The sequence below is a fragment of the Equus caballus genome, chromosome 21, assembly GCF_041296265.1.
Source record: "Equus caballus isolate H_3958 breed thoroughbred chromosome 21, TB-T2T, whole genome shotgun sequence".
Lineage (NCBI taxonomy): Eukaryota > Metazoa > Chordata > Mammalia > Perissodactyla > Equidae > Equus > Equus caballus.
In genome coordinates this window covers 36,908,865-36,929,619 of record NC_091704.1, presented here as the reverse complement: position 1 = coordinate 36,929,619, position 20,755 = coordinate 36,908,865, and the positions used below count along the sequence as shown (strand labels likewise).

At 37.8% G+C, this 20,755-nt stretch overlaps 1 protein-coding gene across 2 annotated transcripts in view; it reads left to right on the top strand.

Annotated features, from left to right (window-relative positions):
- The window catches only part of MRPS30 (mitochondrial ribosomal protein S30), a 159,127-nt gene that overhangs the window by 109,684 nt on the left and 28,688 nt on the right, over nucleotides 1-20,755 (top strand). The window contains exon 6 of one of the 2 annotated variants that reach the window (XM_070246832.1): nucleotides 2,328-3,477. The exons of the other annotated variant lie outside the window; for it this stretch is intronic. The gene's annotated coding sequence lies outside the window, so the exon portion shown is untranslated. Of the gene's footprint in view, nucleotides 1-2,327; nucleotides 3,478-20,755 lie in introns of those variants that run through there. 2 annotated transcript variants of the gene reach the window in all.

The following is a 20,755-nucleotide window of genomic DNA, read 5'->3' as shown; positions in this document are numbered from 1 at the left end:
CATGTCCAGGACCTCATCTTGGGTGGTTCAAATGGCTACGTGTTATCTAAGATGCCTGGACCTCTCTCTTTTCATGGAGTCTCCCGGACTCAGTTCCATGGGGTGTCATTTTTCCTCATGTGACCTCTCTCTCTACATGGTGTCCTATCCCCTAGGGCTTATCCTTCTAGTCAAGCTATCTAACTTTACATAGCAACTGGCTTCCCAGAGAGTGGAAAGGAGAAGGTGACAGTCCTCTTGATGCTAGGCACAGAACTGCCACAGAATCACTTCCACTGTATTCTGTTGATCAAAGCAAGTCACAAGGCCGGCCTAGATTCAAAAGGAAGGAAATAGATTCCAGTTCTTAATGGACCAAGTGGCAGGAGTATAGAGAGATGGAAGAAATTGTTGGCAGACATTTTCAGAGTCTACCACAAAAACCTAAGAGAATTTTATTTTTAAAAACTTATGACAGAGGTTAGAATGTGGATAAAATAGCGAAAATTATATTTTCCAAACCACTTCCTTATAGCTCACCTAAAATAGAAAGAGATCGGGGCCGGCCCGGTGGCGCAGCGGTTATGTTCGCACGTTCCGCTCCTCGGCGGCCCGGGGTTCGCTGGTTCGGATCCCGGGTGCGGACATGGCACTGCTTGGCAGCCATGCTGTGGTAGGCGTCCCACGTATAAACTAGAGGAAGATGGGCACGGATGTTAGCTCAGAGCCAGGCTTCCTCAGCAAAAAGAGGAGGACTGGCAGTAGTTAGCTGAGGGCTAATCTTCCTCAAAACAAACAAACAAAAATAAAATGGAAAGAGATCAACAAACTAACACAAACACACACATACATTAACAAGAAGTATTGAAAGTTTGACACATTATTTGAAGAAAAATAAGGAAAGTCTAGACCACTCAATCAAGTAATAATTCAAAAGAAAGACTTCGGGAATGCTAAAGTGCACCAAGTAAACAAGCAAATTAAATAAGAACTAAAACCGGTGATGGAGAGCCATTTGGTGATACCTTACAAAACGAATCTGAGTGTCTGGACTGTGAGGAAAATACCTCCATAATGGAAATAGGAACATGATTTCAAAAGCACGTTGGCTTCCCTATATTTAATTTACATAAAAATTAGAAGTACTTGTTTTTTAAGCTTTGATGCCGAAATAAAGATATCCACCTCTTGGAGGGAATTAAATTTTTTTCCAGTTATGAAAATCATAAAAGCCAGAAATGATCTGCAAAAATAAATATTTTTAAAGAGCTAAATCACTACAGATACCAGAGTAATCCAACTCAAGCTGAAATTGTAACACCATTCTACACAGTTTGCAACAGCAGATAGAAATTAAAAATAAAAGGCCTAATTCTCTGTGTTGAAAAACTCCCCTCCCTTTTCTTAGAACATTTACTTTAAAAAACTTGTAAGTTCTTTGTCCTTTTGAAGTGTATGTAAATATTTAAAAGCTAAATAAGCCTCTCGCCAGCATTCTGCCACCAGGACTGTCTTTCTCAAGCACTTGGGAACCATGTCTTTGAAACGCACTCATGAGAGAAGATTGCACCTCTATTTCCCAGGTTCTGTGGTGGGGTGGGAGCCTAACTTTGGTGGGTGCCCCCCTCTGAGTAGCAAAATTGCCTCTTGTCATAAAGATAAGAGAAGTTTATTTTTCCTTTAGCTAAAACCAACTAGCTCACACAGATGGTCACCCCAGTGATCAGGTGGACTTGGGATGAATGTGTGACAAATGGGGCTGTCAAGTCCTCTTACTTGAGGACTAGTTATTGCTTATCTTGAGAATACGTACATAATGGGTAATATCTGCTTGACTGTAGAAAAGGGTGCCATTTCTTTCTGACGTTACAATCTCTGGGCAGATTTATTGTGATGTGCATTGCAGTGGGGTTTAATGTTCATTGAATAATAAAACTGTTTTCTTTTTCTTCTCCCTTTGTGGATATGTTTTCTGGGTTGGAGAAGATTTTGGTTTTGATTATGCTTTCCTAACAAGATATCATTCATGAAAAATACAGATGGCTTATTAAAGGAAAACAATGTACTAGAATAGTTTTAAGTTACTTCTGATTAATGAGAAATATGATAGACTTATTCCCATGGCAACTAAAATAATGGAAGAGAGCTGCGGAAATTTATAAAGAACTGAACAGCCTGGACACAGGAAATTCAGAATTCTACTCTTGGTTTCATCACTTTAATGTTTGGGTTTAGTTTTATAGAGAACCATTTTTTTTTTCTCGTTTGTAAAATGAGGGTAAATTGGACCAGTGGCCTGTTGGCAATATCCATCTTTATATGTTTCATTTATTATGCATTTTGCTCAGGTTATTTTCAAAATGAGGATAATAAGACTTCTGGATAATAAGAAGGAAGAAAAAGGTAAAGGAGAAGAGGAGGAGGAAGAGGTGGAGGAAAAGAAGAAGGACGATCGTACTATTCTGGGCTCATGGCAACAATGAGCTGGAGCTGAGAAGTCACTGACTCCTTTAAATGGACACGTGCTCCTGAGCTGCCTACAGTCTTCACCATTCCTTGTTGTATCTTAGTTGGTTTGTTCATTCACTTATATTTCCTGTATAAACATATGCCAGATGTAGGTCAGTCAAAAAACCACTTAATGTAGCTGTGGAGATAAGAGCAAGAAAGGAAGGACTACCTAAATAGGACTTTTCTCTTGCCTTTTAGTGGAAAAGTAACACTCACGTGCATACATGAGCAGGATAAGCAATGAAAGGTTTCCAAGCTGTACTCCAACAGGGCATCTTTCCTTTCTGTCTTGACAGGCAGTCATTGGTGACGTAATCAAGGCCTGTCTTTACCACCTGTGCCTTAACTGGCCAGAGTAGTTTCAACACAGAACAAACACCACGTGTAAAAAAAAGTCAGCTAAGACTGATTCAAGATCTTACTAGAGGTGAATTCTAAATTGCCACCAAAACTATTTGGTTAAGAGTATCTTTATTGATGGAGATGCTAATTTTTAATCTTGGTAATAATTTTTTTAAATACTGATTTGAAACTCCTTCTATCCCTTGAAACATCTTACTTACTTTTGTGTGTGTGTGGATGTGTGTGTGTGTGTGTGAAACAGAATTGCCCTTTTCCTTTTGTTCAAACCTTCTAAATGTATCTAGTTCCTGAGACAGGCAAATGATCACTACATCAAGGCTTGCTGTTTCTTTTTCAACCCTCTGATGGACAGTAGTTTCATATCTAGTGTGCTAAACTGTGGCGGCTCTGTGGGCTTCCACACTGTAGTTTGAATAAACATTTGCTATTCTTGTCTAATCTTTGGCATAGTATATACACTACAAATACATCGCATGTTTCTAAAAACTCAGAAAATTGCCACATTTAAATTTTAAAAAACTTAGACTATCTTCTTAACTAAAAATACTATGGAACATCATAATTTGTTTTCGAATGATTTGCAATTAGCTTTTCTTCCAAAGAATAATAAATGAAACTTAACAAGTATAAGCTACTTATTTTTAAAAGCTTCCTTCTTCAAAGAAATCAATATTGTTAATAATAGGAAATGTCACAAGTGTCCAGATTGGCTAAAAATAAACCGGTCTAAAAAGAAAAAAAATTGAAGAAAGGTAAAATAATCTAACTTTCATTTTTAGATTGTGATATGTATTGGAGGACTGATTGCTTATATATCGAATATCCTGTCCAGGCATATTAAAATGGAAGGGAAGTTATCATGCTTGGAAATTGCCTGTGTCACACATTCAGCCATTCAGATTTCAGACATAGTGACCTCAACAATTCTCTTGCTAAATCCATTGCCCTCATATTCTTTATACATATTCCATTTCCAGTCTTTTATCCCAAATGGCAGGCTGAAAACTACGTTTAGCCTTGGGCTATTGGTAGCCACCCAACTAATCCGCAAGACCATAGAATGAAGTGAAAGGGGAGGATATTGAGTATACAATATGTCAACTTCAAACCCATACCTTGTCATTGGGCCTCATTCCCATGACTCTTAAATTATAATTTAAGTGAATTAATTTTTAAATTACTTTTGCACAGCCTGAGACAACTTCTGGGGGTGATATTAGGACCCTTGAGAATTAGCTTCTCCTTTAATTTTAAGAGAGGTTAAGTAGTCAAAAGTTTTAGAATACATCAAATTATTGTATGCTGGTCTCAGTCTAACAAAAAATGGTGTATAGAGTGATGATGTTATGTTTTGAAAAGTATCCACTCGTTTAATTCACATTTTAAATTTTCAGAACTAAGACTGCAACTGATCATTTATGACATTAAAGTCAGGCTTCTACATGTGGCATGGAGATGCCTAAAATCTTAAGTTCAGTACCAGAACTATCCAAAATAGATTATAAATAAAACCATGGTATGGCACTAGCAATTGGACATTTAAACTGCATTCTAATTTACAAGATTGGAAATTTCTCTATGTCTCATTGACTTATGCCTACGTTGATTTGGAAAATAACCACAACTTGGAGAGTAAGAAAATAGCAGACAAAGACATATCTCTAGTAGATATCTACTTTGCTATAATTTTTTAGGACATCTCGGACTCAAGATTTTATATCTCACTGAAATTGAATTCAAAGCCTATAGCATCCATTTTAGCAACAAACAGCTCTTCACCACCTACTGAGAAAGTTCTAAAGCTCAAAGACTTAACAGCTAGGAACATAAGAACATATTTGATGAGATATTTCTATGGTCAATAAAAACTGATATTTAATAATAATTTAATAGGATCCCAATTGATTTTTAGTTTTTAATTTACATCTTTAGTTGCAAAACCCAGAGACCTATGACCTAAGATTTCTTGCAGAGAAATCTGACAGAAGGTAATAGCCTCAATTTTACAGCTTTTGAGAACTGTCTCAACACCAGGGAAAACGTAGTTGTTTCTTGCCATGAAATAATGCTGCTATTTAAACTTGTATTTACTTGAAGAATTGAGAAAGCAGCCAGGAAATTAAAGAAATCAACAAAAATGACTAAATCTAGAGAATATTTTGCATTTCAAAAACAATTACCACTCATATGCTTCCTTCAGGCAAACTACTTCCAAATTTCATGGAATCTTTGTTATGACCATCCATCTTCCCACACCCCTGGCCACTCTGGAGTGGTGTACTTAATTGACTTTATTCTGTTTATGCTGCTACTTTACAATGGTGTTGTTCTGGTGACTCCAGATTTTCCTTAGAACTATTGTCACAGTCTTCACAGATTTCAAGGACTATAATGCTTTAACAGGATAATAACTTTATAAGTTCCAAGTTGTTGGGTAACACCAGTTTTCAAAAATTTCCCAGGCGTGCATAGTAGTTAATTTTTTAATGAAGAATAAACCCACGCACAGCCAAGTGTAAGCTATTGGAAACAGCCATTTCCAAAGTACATCAGAGAAAGTTAAAAGGTCACAGAACTTCTTACAACACTGATATTTGACATTTAAATTATTTTCCATTTTAGCAAGCTGGATAAAGAGTACTCTAATTCTTCAGATAAACTGAAACAATTGAAAATGGAAAAACTTTTCTTCAGCTCAATCAAGACAAGCTACTCAGAGCACTGGTGTGTAGAGCCAAAGAAAGAACTGTCTCACTAAAAAAGGAAACTTGGACAATCATTTTGAATATTAGAACAAAATAAGGGTTCTATTCTTCGGAAATAACTAAAGAAAAAAGTTTTAAAAAGGATTTCTAATTGTTTTTAAATGAAAGTAAAGCATGCTATTTGGGAAAAAGAAATCCGCAGAGTCTACCCCAGTGAAGCGAAAGAGTATCTGCACGTAGTGCTCGACGCAAGTCGTCACCATCCTCGTCATCATCACCATCCTCAGCATCCTCATCACGGCATTCACCATCATCATCATGAGTTGCCAGTGGCGGATAAGAAGCAAGACACAGGTTTCTGTTTCAAAGGCCACTGCCCATATCCCTCTCCAGGGTTCTCGTCTCTTGAGGAAGTAAAGAATGGGCATTGAGGTCAGAAAGCCTTCCTAGATTTCAACTGTGTTTCTGCTACTTGTTAGCAATATAAACCCGGGGGTGTTATTTCACTTTGGTGCATCAACTTCTGTTCAATCAAATGAGGCCAATAATTTCTACATCCCAGGTTAGGCTAACAATGTAGTCTCTGATACATGCTAGGTGCTTCTTACATATGTATTAGTGCTCCTTCTTCTCTTTGAAACAAGTATACACTGGAAATGTTTTTCTGTGCATCCCCCGTGTAGGAGGAGAATCCTAGAAGTACCACACATCCATTCTCCACTTCGTCATTAGTAACAGAACCTATGAATGCAGAACCTCTGAATGTTAACTGGGCACGTTGCTTCCCCAGATAGACTTCATTTTCCAAATATCTTTCTAGTCGAGTGCGGCTCTGTTAGTTCCAACCAATATGAAAATGGAAATAGATGTTTAACTTCCTGAAAGTGTGCTAGAAAGTGGGTAGCTTGGCCCACTTCTTACCCTTCCTGATTCTTGCTGACTGGAATGTGGAAGTAATAACGGGAGCAACAACAGCCATTTTGAATCGTGGAAGACAGCCACATCCTAGGAACGGATCATTAGAAACTTGGGAAAAGCCTGTGTGTTTCTAATCAAACATAGCTCAAACCTAGGCATTTAGGCTGAGGTTTAAACTGTCAAATTCCAAGATAAAACCTTATGCATTTTAGCCAATAGTCATTTCACTTTTCCGTCATAAGTAGCAAAACCTAATCCTCACTAATGCCTACCCCAAATTATATTTAACGGTGCAAGTAGAATTGAGATATTATTCATGTATTCTTGTGGTTTAATTGTTTTTGATAGCATTCTTTTTATACAAGGTTCACAGAAAACCTGTATTATATTTATTGAATTATAACACAGAAAAAAGTTCTGCATGAACCAGGGAAATTGGTAGGGCATGGAGTTACAAATAATGGCATTTAAAGAAAGGGATCTACTCCCTTGAAGCTTAGATTCCATACATTCCACACAGTGGGACTGCAAAAAGTGCTTAGTGCCTGACTACCTGTTCTGGTCACTATTGTTGTATAACATGAAATCTAAACTTAGTGGCTTAAAGTAACCATTTTATTGTGCTCAAGAATTCTGTGGGTCAAGAATTTGGACAGGGGGGACAGAAGGAATTGCTAGACTCTGTTCTATGGCATCTGAGTCTCAACTGAGAAAAGCTGAAAACTGGGGTGACTCAAGAGTTGGGGGCTAGACTTATCCAAAGTTTGCTCCTTATGTGTGTGTCTGCTGCTGTGCTATAAGGCCTTGAAGACTAGCATTGCTGATTGGCATAATAGATATGGCTTCTCCATGTGTCTTGGCTTCCTCATAGCATGGTGGCCTCAAGGTATTTAGTCAAACATCTTATGGAGTGGCACAATCTCCAAATACAAGTGTTTCAATAAATATGATAGAAACTGCATCTTCTTTTATTACCCCTCCCCCCTTCTGAGGGACTCTATTTGACAAAGCACTTCCAGGCCTGCAGAGATGTAAGAGGAGGGGATATAGACTCTTACCTCTTGACTGAAGGAATGTCAAAGAATTTGGAGGAGAGAATGTTTTAAAATAGCCACACCTTTGTATCCTGAAGGAGTAGTAAGCACCTCTGAGTTTTGTCATGGCCTGGTCTTCTGTTGCTCAATGATGCAGAAAGAGAGAGAACAAGGAATTAGTGTATCTCGTATTAGGAGGCAAATTCTTGAATGGTGATGTGGCCCTTCCAGCCTAACTAATGGTAGTTAGGGAACCCAGAGATCTGAGTAACTCTGACCTAGCAGGATCATTATCCTCACAGGTTACACTGGCCCCTGAAATTTGAATGAACTTTGTGAGGAACTAGCTTCTAGATTACCAGCAACTACTTAAGTCTTGGGGAACTGCTTCCACTCACTTTTATCAATATCTGGTTCATTTCTTTGCCTTGTTTAGGTCTGTATTAAACCAAAATGAAAACAACCTTGTGTCTGAGTCACTATTCTCACCAATCTTCACAATTCATGATCTAGTGTCTTAACCTGGTTTGGATTAACAAAAAACTTTTATACTTGGAAGTATAAAAACTTGATAGTGGTGATGTTATGGATATTTCAAGTTCAGTAACTTTTCCAATTATAACCAAACAGAAAGAAGCGTCGAGGCATTCTTGTTTATTGGGTCACAGATAGTGGGAGAAACCCACTAAGGATTTGTAAACTGATGGACTAATGTTAGAAAAAATTGTGATCTAACTGTTGTAATTCTGTGTCTCAATTGCTGGTCTTATGAGAAAGGGAAAATTCTACCTGACTTGGGGAAGTTCGGTGAGAATTTAAAAAGATGAGTGCGAACAACTCCTGGCACACAGCAGGCACGTAGTAAGTGCTGGCTTCCGCTTCCCCATGTGCCCTTCCACAGACTGTCGCCTCCCTGGGTAGTCAGTGTCTCATTTCCTAAAGTGAGTCTGCAACTTTGAAATGCGATCTCTGAATCACTGAAAAGGAAATTACAACATGACTCAAGATCACCATTGTTTCAAAAGCTCTACATTTCTAAAAATTAACAAAATAGCTGATACTTATATCTCTAAGCCATCTTTTGTCACTAAAAAAATATGCTGTTCCAGAGTACTAGCCAAATAATTATTTCAGTGAGAAATAAGGAAGTTATGGCCTAGACAGTTTCAAACTTGAAAAAACAACTTTACATTTCTTACAGAAATTTTACTAAAGTTGTCATTTATAGCAATAATTGTAGACTTCTAAAATCTAACTGTCCCTGAGCACAGAGAGTTGGCCGTTTGCAACTAGCTTTTGCCCAGGAGCATTGGCCTTGCTTCTCTGCTCAGATGAGCTAGTCATTAGTTACTTCACACACATTTTCATCTTGGTTATTATATATATTTACAAAAGAGCACAAAAGCACGCCAGCAGAGTAGCTGTCTGTGTTGCTTGTGCTATTCGCTAGTCTAGAGCAGTCGAAACCAGTAGAGGATAGGGTAGAAGAGATTGATCCCTACCTAATGGGTTTCATTATATACCATCCATGTTATGCAAACTTGTCCTTTGGGAAAAATCAATTTTAAGCTATCTGAGGTATAAGAGAGCTTTTGGCTGCAACTATTAAAATACATAAGAGTGGTTTTAAAAATAAAAATACTCATTTCACTAAACAAAAAGTAAGAAGTAGGAAGTTCCAGAATTGTTACAGCAAATCACAGATTTCAGAAAGGATTCAGCCTGTTTCTACCTTTCTGTTATGCCATTCTCGGTGTGTTGGTGATGCATTTTTTAGCCACACTGGGCTTTACAATCTTACAGGGCATTCTCCAAAAACAGAGGGAGGAGTAGATCTTCTTTTTGAATTTTATCAGAGAGATAATTTTCCCAGAATCGCCTTAGTAGACTTCTTGCATTTCATTGGCCAGAACTTGGTCACATGGCCACAATCACTGCAAAGGAGGCTGGGAGATGGAGTATTTGGCCTTTTTATCTTCTGTTATGGGAGGCAGACTCTGCTAATGAGGAATACTGGAAAAAGAATGACTATAGGATATATAAATAATACTGTCTGCCATCCCTGATGACTGGTAATTGTTACAAAGTTACAACTAATAATATTAAAATTTTAGAGGAAAAGTTAAGTAAAACAAATAATAAAATATGAGACAAGTGGCTGACATTTGTTGAGGGCTTACTGTGCGCCATGCAAGGTGCTAAGCGATTTGCATTTATCATTTAATTCAGCTTCCAAAGTCAGCCTATGAGGGTAATATTATTTTATCCTTTCTATAAATGGGGAAATGAAGATTTAGAGAGATAAAGTAACTTTCCCAAGGACATGCAGCTGTTGAGCATAGGGGCAGTATTTGAAGGCAGCCACTCTGACCCCTGAGTTTATGTTCCTTATCAAATACAAAAAAATAATTTTTGGGTTCCTACTACATTCTAAGCAGTGTGCCCTACTACACCAAGGGCATTAGCAATATACAGGACAATTTTGTTTTTCATTGAAATCATAGTGTTAAGGAGTGAATATGAAAGTGATTACATGTGTGAATATTATCAAAGGGGATAAAATAGTATTTAGAAATTGCAATAAGGGGATTTAACCTATTTTAGAATGTGAGAGAAGGCCTTTTTGAATAAGTCATCTGTATTAGTGAGGGCTCTCCAGAGAGACAGAACCAATAGTGTGTGTGTGTGTGTGTGTGTGTGTGTGTGTGGGGCGAGAGAGAGATGATTTTAAGAAATTGCTCACTCAACTATGGGGGCTGACAAGTTTGAAATCTGCAGGGCAGGCTGGAAGTTCCCTCTAGGGTTGACATTGCAGTCTTGAATTTGAAGGTTCTCTGGAGGCGGAATACCTTCCTTTTCGGGGATCTCAGTCTTTTAAGGCCTTCAACTGATTGGATGAGGCCCACTCACACTATGGACGGTCATCTGCTCTATTCAAAGTTTACTTATTTAAATGTTAATCACAGCTAAAAAAAAACACTTCACAGCAACATCTAGACTGGTGTTTGGCCAAACAACTGGGCACCATAACTTCAGCAAGTTGACAGAAAGTTAACCATCACAACATCTTTAGTCTAAAACTCCAAGAATGGGCAGGAATTATCTAAGTAAAGAGCTGGGGAAGAAGAACTGTAAGTAAAGAGAACTGAATGCACAAAGGCATGAGTCGTGAGAGAGTTTGGTACATTGGGAGAAATGAAAGAAATCCATCATGGCTGCATCATATAAATAAAAGAAGGGATGGCTTGAAATGAGACTGGAGATAAAGAGAGGTTCTATTTCATGCAAAGCCTTTGAAGTGGACACCTGGCAGCTTTTGAACACTCTCTCATGTCTTGGTATTATAGTGCATCGTGAGTTTTATTTTTCCTGGATACAATGCAAAAGCCACAATTTCTGCTATCCTTCGCAGTTAAGGTGCAGACATGTCAGTTATGTTCAGCCAATCAAATGTGGAACTTTGATTTGATAAACGAGCTGCCTGAGAAAAGTGACTGGGTACTAGACATCCATTTAACCCATGTGAGTGGTTGAAAAGATTGAATCTGGGGGTGGTGGCAGGTTCCTGGTTGAATTACGTGGATTTGAGGGGAAATTATAAGAAGAAATCAGGAAGACTTGATGATTAACTGCGTGTTGGAGATGAGAACGCGGAAAAGATTTGCCCCTACCCGTTTTTCCAGGCTGTCTATAATCTATTTTTACTAAACTTTATCTTATTCTATCCATAGACTCTCCTTTATACATTTATGGTATAATATGCATCAATAGTAATCTCTTAAAAATAAATGTTTTGGTCTTTTATCTAAAATTGCATACAAGATATTGCCATTGTATTATTTATTATCTTTTATCAAGCCATATACAACACAGTCTTTTATAATTCATTGATAGAAAAAAATCTTATCTATTTTCATGCTTTTTTAAAATAAAAGATTTAAGTGACCCCTCATACTTAATTTTTGGTCTTAACAGCAAGGAATTTCAAAATCAAATTTTTTCACTTAATTGCAACAACCTTTAGTCTAAGTTTTCTTGAACAAATTTTCCCCTTATGATATTTCTTCTTTGGTTTTTATTTTAATGGTCATACTTTAGGCATTTTTGTGTGTGTGTAAGAAAGGATGAGGTGGAAGCTGTGATGGGATTAAGTACAGAATGTACCAAAACATAAGGCAAGGTTTTTGGCATCTTTATTCCACCTCCAAAGTTATTCCTTAGAATAAGAGATTCACCTCTTATTACACAAGTCCTTACAAAGGGCACTCCCTCACAATCATTTTAAGCTCAAAGTACTGTTAGAGGAAGTTACCGGAGCCTGAAATGACCTCAATCAAAGCTCTTTTGGGATGCTTAAAAAGTTTATCTGAGGATCTCTAACACAGAAATCGAGGAAATATAATTCTACTCTGCAGATTTTGACTTCACAATTGGAAGTGCTAAAGGAAATGGTAAACAAAACTTTTAAAGCTATATTAAAGAGAATTCAGAATGGATAGTTTTGCACATTTCTAGGTGGACCTATTTTCCAAGAACATCAAAAACCAAAAGGATTAAACCTAGGTACGCGTCTCAGCGTACCACCTGGCCCAACGAGGGATGAGCAGACCGCACGTAAAGGAGATAAGCCCTGGGCATTGATCTCTGTCTCTTTCCTCTAAAATGCATTTTTATAAAGGAAAATCTGGTTTTCACAAGAATCAAGCCTACATATCATGTTTACAGTTTTCTACTGTCTCTTGATGGAATTTCTCTTGAAATTTCTTTTTCACCTGTTCAAACACTTTAGATTGGGGGCTATTTTGGCATATAAATTTGTTCAACATAAGATAATTCATATATTTAAAACTAAATTAAATTATTTTAAGTAAAATAACTTAGAAGTTGTCGCTAAATTTCTCACGTGCCTTCATTATATTATAAATTTTTATTGTTTTAAGCAAATATCTATAAACACTATCAGTATATTCCAGTGAAATATTTTAGTAAATTTGAAAATACAGCTTTTGAGTGCTGTGCATGAGAGGTATAGTTAGAGTAAATTTAAAGTAATTTGTTCACATTAACTGTTTTTGAATTTTTTAATTAATTAATTAAATTAATATTTTTATCAAGATAATTGTAGATTCACATGCAATTTTAAGAAATAATACAGAGAGATACCTTGTATCATTTACTGAGTTCCCCCAATGGTAATATCTTGCAAAACTATAATACAATATCACAACCTGGTATTGACTTTGATACAATCCGTGTATGTTATTCAGACTCTCTCAGTTTTGCTTGTACTCAGCTGTGTATGTGTATTTAGTTCTGTACAATTTTATCACATGTGTAGGTCTGCACAGTCACAGTCAGGATACACAATAGTTCTCATCACAAGGATCCTTCAGGTCGCCCTTTTGTAACCATTACTTCCCACCATCTCCCATCCTTAACCCTAGCAAACACTAACCTCCTTTCCATTTCTAAATTTCTAAAATTTCGTTACTTCAAATATATTATATAAATGGAACCATACAGTGTGTAACCCATTGGGATTGGCTTTTATCATTCAGCACGATTCTCTGGTGATTCACAGCTTGTTGTGTGTATCAATAGTTTGTCCTTTTTTATTATTGAGTAGTGTTTATGGTATGAATGTACCATAATTTCTTAAACATTCACCCACTGAATAATATCTCAGTTAGTTCTAGTTTTTGGCTACTACAATAAAGCTGCTAGAAACAACCATTTTTTTAAGAAAATGCCAAATATTTTTTCCAGATTAGGTGTACTATATATTCTATATTTTTTCCCTAGAAATAGTCCGTTTTTGTATATGATGTCTGCAAATATTTTCTCCTACTCTGTACTGTGTCTTTTGATCTAACAGGATCTTTTGCCAATAAAAGTTTTTATTTTGATGAGGTCAAATTTTTCTTTTATGGATCATGCTTTTGGTGTCGTCTAAAAGCTCTTTGCCTTGTTCTATATCTTAAAGAATTTATCCAACATTTTGCTTCCTAAAAGTTTTATAGCTTTAAGTTTTACATTTAAGTCTATGATTCATTTTGTATAAGGCATGAGGTTTAGGTTGAGGTTCATAATTTTGCCTGTGTATGGTCCACTGCTCCAGCACCATTTGATGAAAATACTGTCTTTCCTCCATTAAATTGCTTTTATGCCTTTGTCAACAATCAGCTGAGCATATCTGTGTGCATTTATCTGATTTTGCTGTTCTGTTCCATTGATCTATGTGTTTATCCCTCAACCAATACCACAATGTCTTGATTACTATAACAAATAATAAGCCTCAATATCAATGAAGTGATTACTCCCATTTTGTTTTTCTGTGTCAAGACTGTTTTAGCTATTATAAGGCATGCACCTTTCCATATAAATTTTAGAATCATCTTGTTGATATTCAAAAAGACTTGCCAGTCTGGGATGCCACCTTTCTCTCCATGGACCAAAGACTCCTCTTCACCACTTTAACTTTTAAATGACCCAGAAGTTCTAATGTAAGATTTTGGAGAAGCCAAATCAGGTTAAAAAGACATCTTCCACTAAATAGATAAATGAATAGCTATGGACCTATAAATACATAGGAAGTGTCATAATTTCTCATTTTATTTTATAATTCATTTGAAGCAAAATCCTTTCTCTGAAATGAAAAACCTATGGAACATAAAGAATTATACTTTTCATATTGATGTACAGGCAGTTCTGTAGTTTAGAAGGACTACTTTGTTCTAGGATCATCAGATGAAGACCGGTTCTTATTTTCATGGTGAAATGCCAAGGTTCTGGTTAATAGAGAGTCTGAGAACTTTGAGTATTAGATTACCTGATTAATTTTTATATAATTAGCAAAGACTATGCCTAATAAGATATCTCATTTATATTAACAATTTAAGAGTGATAGAAACAACTTGGAAAATAAACAATATAAAGTATTTAAAATGAAACCTTGTTTTGGATATGATTAATTGGCACCCAATATTTATTTTTTTACCCCTTTCTTGAGGGTTTTCTTGTGTTGCGTGGCCTGGAAAGCTAAATACTCCATTTTCTTGCCATTAGCATTCTAGATATAAATAATTTTCTGCCCCATGTGAGATTTAGAAGATAAAACGATACAAACATCATTTTCCTCCTACCACTAGCTGTTTCCTGCTGGAACCAATAGAGTGGAGACATAATTGTTTTGTTTTTGTTTTCTGCAGCAGAATTCCATGTCCATTCACCAGCTTGGGTGTTGAGAAGGAGTTACAGTGGTGTTGTAGCAGCTTCTCAATCCTGGTTTCTTTTTTTTAAGTATGCTTTTTGGTGAGGAAGATTGGCCCTGAGCTAACATCTGTTGTCAATCTTCCTCTTTTTTTTTTTCTCCCCAAAGCCCCACTACATAGTCATATATCCTAGTTGTAAGTCATTCTAGCTCTTCTGTGTGGGATGCCACCACAGCATGGCTTGATGTGCGGTGTGTAGGTCTAAGCCCAGGATCTGAACTGGGGAACCCCAGGCCACCAAAGTGGAGCATGCGAACTTAACCACTTGGCCATAGGGCCGGCCCACCTCAATCCTAATTTCTTGATCACCAGTGTGCTACAGAGAAGTGTGTTCTTGAAACTAAACCTTCCTTTGACATCCTTCAGATCCCTAAACCCTCTGGAGTGTGGCAGAGGTAGTAGCTACTCTGGTGGCCTGTTCTGTGGCCTTCCATGGTGTAGGTCTCAACTCGACCTCTTTGCTCCCACCTTTCTACAGGTACCAATTTTCTGTATTAAAGCTCTTTCTGCTTAAAATACCTGGAGGGCTTCTGTTTACAGAATAGAATCCAAACTGATACATACTGTCTACAGAAATATTCTGAAAGTAAGCACCAATTAACACAGAGAAAATCAAGGAATGATTTAATACTTGACTTTTCAAAGGGGTGGTGAACAGGCTTCTCAATACATTGTTCATACTGACACTATAACAATTATCATTGTACACCTCACCCACAGCAACACTTGCTAGAAGCAGCCCTGATACATTGCTTCTTAAGTTAGATGCTTCTAAAGTTCAAGAAAACGAAATTATAAAAACTACCCTGAGTTTTTACTCCTGACTGGGCTATTTTCAGTGGGAGACACATAAGTAGTTTTAAGACTATGTAGCTTTTAAGAATGCAAGTAGTAGATCCATCTCCTGAACAGCAGCATAAGGGGGTCCACACAACTGCTCCCAGCAAACAGCCACAGTGGTGAGAATTATAAAATGAAGCAATAAGTAACCATTTAAAATCTTGTCCTGAGAGCTTATAGCAACTGGAGAAACACTGACTGAAGAATATCTACTAAATCTTGATAAGAATGGCAAGTGTCTGTGGCACCTTCTCCCTCCTTCCAATCCTGCCACCAGCTTAGAATAACCACAGCTCCACTCCAGGTGGTGTGGCCAAGACCACAGGGATTCCATTGCCTCCAGTTTCCAATCAAAGGCTCGAGTATTTCCCTGGGAGGGGCAGGTGGCCAGCATCTCCCATCTTCTCTCCCATCGTTGTGTTGCAGAGGCTAAATTTTAGGTGAGTGTGGCCATACATTGGGGGTTCCTTTCCTCTACTTATTCCCTACCCATGGGCTGGAGGCTCTAGCTCAGGCATGGCCCTGATCACCCTTTCCCCAACTTACAGAGTGCGGGTTCCACACCAGGAAAGGCAGGACAAGAGGACCAGAGGCTAGTGCCTTCACCCAGCCCCTTCTTTGCTAAGCAGGGGTGACACTTCAAGAGAAAAAGGCCATGCTCTTTGCCCCAAGTACTTGAGCAGTGGCTCAGAGGTTTTGCCCAAGGAGAGAGGCAGGCCCGAAGTACACAGAGCTTGAAGTTCTCCTCAAAGGAACTGATTTTATTTAGAACAAAGTGTGGAGCATTTCAAGTATAAAGGTGCTCTCAAACAATGGATATTTTGGTGGTAAGTAGTTAAGAGGCATCTGATAGCTAATCTGCACACCAGCTAGTTTACCAGAGAGAACCTAAGAGATGGAAAGCTAAGAAGAGCCCTCTTAGGATCACAGCAAACCTCAAAGACTGTGCTCAAAACCTATTCCATATAATGAAATATTAATTGGCAATAAGAAGGAATAAAATACTGAAACATGCTACAATATGGAGTAAACATGAAAAGCGTTATGCTAAATGAATGAAGCCAGTTACCAAAGACCACATAATATGTGATTTCACTTATCTGAAATGTATAGAATAGGCAAATTTATAGAGAGAGATTTTTTTTTGGGGGGGGGGAGTGAGGAAGATTGGCTCAGGGCCATTTTGCATGTAGGATGCTGCCACAGCATAGCTTGATGAGCAGTGTGTAGGTATGCACACAGGATAGGAACCTGCAAACCCCAGGCAGCCCAAGTGGAGCATGTGAACTTAACCACTACATCACTGGGCCAGCCCCTAGAGACAGATTTTTACAGAGACGAATTTAGATTAGTGGTTGCATAGGGCTGAGACAGGGAGGGAGGTGGTGTTGGGTTGAAATAGGGAGGACTTATAATTAGTATGCGGTTTCTTTTGGAGTGATGAAAATGTTCTAAAATTAATTATGGTGATAGTTGCCCAACAAAAAACAAAAACCATTGAATCATACATTTAAATGGATGAATAATTTGGTATATGAGTTATATTTCAATAAATTTGTTATACATATAAAAAATTCAATTAAGACAGTAAAGTTAAATATACGCCTTAGATTTGTCTTTGGAAGTGAATAGCTAAGCTGCCATCTAGGTAGGAAATGTCCTGGCAGGAAGTCTAGCATGTTCATCAAAATGTTTTTATAAAATATTTCTTTTTTATTGCCTCTTCTTTGTGAATTAAGGACGTTTTCCAATAAAGCCTGTATCACTCTTTCCTTTGTCTTACTAGTTGGAAAATGTTAGAAACTTAGGGGAAGCTGAGATTTAGCTTTTGAGAGTATAAAGCTAATTCAAAAGAAAGTTCTTGTACTTGCCTCTGATGATTCTAGGCCTATAGAGTAAACACAGAGAGCTGACAAGCAGTGGTCTAGTCTCAAGATTTAGGTCCCCCCAAAATTCATGTGGCGAAACCTGATCCCCAGTGTGATGGTATTTGGGAGGTGATTAGATCTTAGAGCAGAACACTCATGAATAGGATTAGTGCTCTTATAAAGAGACCCCAGTGAGCTCCATTGCCCCTTCTACCATGTGAGGACACCGTGGGATGCTGGCAGTCTGTGAATCAGGAAGTGGCCTTCACCAGACACCGAATCTGCTGACACCTTGATCTTGGACTTCCAGCCTGCACAGCTGTGAAAAATAAATGTTTGTTGTTTGAGCCACCCAGTCTATTTTTGCGATAGTAGCCCAAATAGATTAAGACAGGCTTAATTTGTATTTCTCTTAGAATATCTTTCAAGGAATCAAACTTAAGTTTCAATGGAATGTATTAATGGTATACGGGTAGAATGACTTTTTACTCTGGAAATATGTCATAGTGTCTAATGTTTACTTTTCCCAGTCTAAATTTCTGGTGCTTTTTAGCTGTAAAATGTGTAGAAAAGTGTTAATGCTTTTATTATTGTTAAAAATTATTAAAGAAGACAATTTAGGTGATACAAACAAACTTGAACACTTCATGAAGTGAGCAGTCTGTGCTCCCAAGGGTCCAGAGAACTTCAAAGTGGGGTGAAAAGCAGGAAGCTTTTATAGGATAAGGAATGAGGAACAAGAAAGAAAAAAATAGAATAAGGAAAAAAATGAGGAAGGAAGAAGGAAATAGTATAGAGCCCAGAGTTGACGACGTTTGGGGATTGGCTGACTGGATATACTGTGTTTCTGGTCAAGCAGAGCATTTACAGGGAGACTGAAGTTTTTCTAAGTTTCATTTTGCTGAAGTGGTACCCCAGGCAGGAGCAGCTCCATTTGGAGTCTAGAAATTTATTTCAACATTATCATGATCTTCTTCCTTTCCGCAGAGGTTTTTCCACCGCACTTTGATACCTTTAGTCCCTAGTCATTTAGATACAAAAATTAGGGTTTATTTTTGACTCATTCATACCTGTCCTTTCATATCAAGTTAATTGCTAAAATGTATTGACACAATTTATTTTTCCTTAATATCTCCCTTTTTGTTGTCATCACCATGCCCTAGTTTCAGATACTTATAATCGTCTGCCTATACTATAGCAATAAATCTCTAAGTGTTTCTCTATTGTTTATCCTCCTTCTCCCATCCATTCTATACACTACTCCTGGAGTAATTTTTCATAATTTCATTCTTAGGAGATCTCTTTTCTGCTCAAAAATACTCAGTGACTACTGAGTGGCTACTGAATTCATTTCAAATTTCTTGACTTGACATGTTGAACTTTCCTTCGTGTGTTAAAGCCTACCATTTCAGTGCAAAAGAGATGAACAGTTGTCTGACCAGGATGATGCACTCTCTCACATGTATTAATGCTCCTAAGGAAAAAAAAATTCAATGGAAACATGACTTTCCAAACATGGTCTTGGAGCAAAGTGTGATGAATATGAATGGACAGTCTAGTTTAACATATTACTCAACCAGGCTGTATTTTCAAAGTAAAGCAGAACATTGACATTAGAAAATCATGATGTGGGTCTCTCTTGGTCATGAAACAAGAAAGAGGTATTCTTTTAAATAATAAAATTAATTACTAGGACCCTGTTTAGCATCCTATTGCTGCTGAAACAAATTACTGCAAACTTGGTGTCTTAAAACAGCACAAGTTAATTATTTTACAGTTCTAGAGATCAGAAGTCTGAATGGTTCTCATAGGGATAAAATCAACATGTCCACAGGGCTGCATTCCTTCTGGGGGCTCTAGAGGAGAATCTGTTTCCTTACCTTTTCCAGCTTCTAGAGGTTGCTTGCATTCCTTGGCTGTGGTCCCTTTCCACCTTCAAAGCAAGCAAGGGCTGGTCAACTCTCATGTCACATCGCTGTGACACTGACTCCTCTGCCTCCTTTGTCCATATTCAATGACCCTTGTGATGACATTGGATCCACTTGGATAATCCACCAGGACAACATCCCTATTTTAAGTCCAGCTGATTACTAACCTTAAATTCATCTGCTGCCTTAATTCCCCTTTGCCATGCAATGTTACATATTCATAGGTCCCAGAGATTAGGACATGGACTTCTCTGGAAGGCCATTATTCTACCTACCACAGGCCTATTCAAAACAGAACTGAAAACAGTGGAGTCCAGAACTTTGTCCAGGGCTTACCAAAAAGTGTCCAAATCAGCTTGGCTACTCTCCATCACTTCCTGAATCCTCATCTTCCCTCCCAACCCCTAGAAAATTCAATACATTCAAGGAATCTTGAGTCTTCCACCTGAGGAAGGATGTTTTGACTTCTTTTCCTTCTCTTCCTATAAAGCCAAACGGGGAACAGCTCCAAAAGAATCAATAGAAGAGACTGGGGGTACATGAAAGAAGGTGAGATTGGCAACTGATTTCCTGGATGGACTTCTTTGTATGCAGCAAACTTGATGTTTTATCCCCTGGGCAGACCTAGCAGGGGAGAGACCAGAATTAGAGGGAGATGAGTTAGAGAGATAAGCAGTAGTCAAACACTGGAACATCCACAATGCACTGAGGATGAAGATCAAGTTGGCACTGCAGAAATTTGAAAGTTGTACCACGTGACTGCCCCACCCCTCACATGTGTGTCCCATGGTCTGGCCTCTGGCATTACTGCTGCTCAATGGCACAGTCAGTTGAGGTTGCCAGAGAAACCACAAAAGGCAAGAGAGAACTGTAATACCTGGGTTAAGTAAAAAGTCTTTGCCCCCTTTGCTCTAAACACTAGTCCTGGTCTTCAAAATTCTGGAGGAAATGGACCCCGGGAAGGAGGGGGATATGGAAGAGCTGACCCTGCCCTCTTTACTTTTCTGACCCATGTCACCAGCACTGAGGGAGGAGAGGATCTGAGCAACAAATTGGACATGAACTTGACATTTTAAATTGGATTAGAGTGGATTGGAATTTAAAACCTAAAACTGGCAGAGAATTATGAATTTACTCAAGGAGTCTTTAAAGGACAATGAAGAAAGAGTTAACTGCAAATGTTTGAAGGTAATGATGGAAGAAAAATAAAATCATTTCTTGTCTATACCCTTCCAATTTAATACTGATCCGTACACTGGTTACAGATACAATGACATAGTTTTCTTCTTTAATTCTCTTTATCAAAGACACATACAAATATTATCTCAGGTATATTAC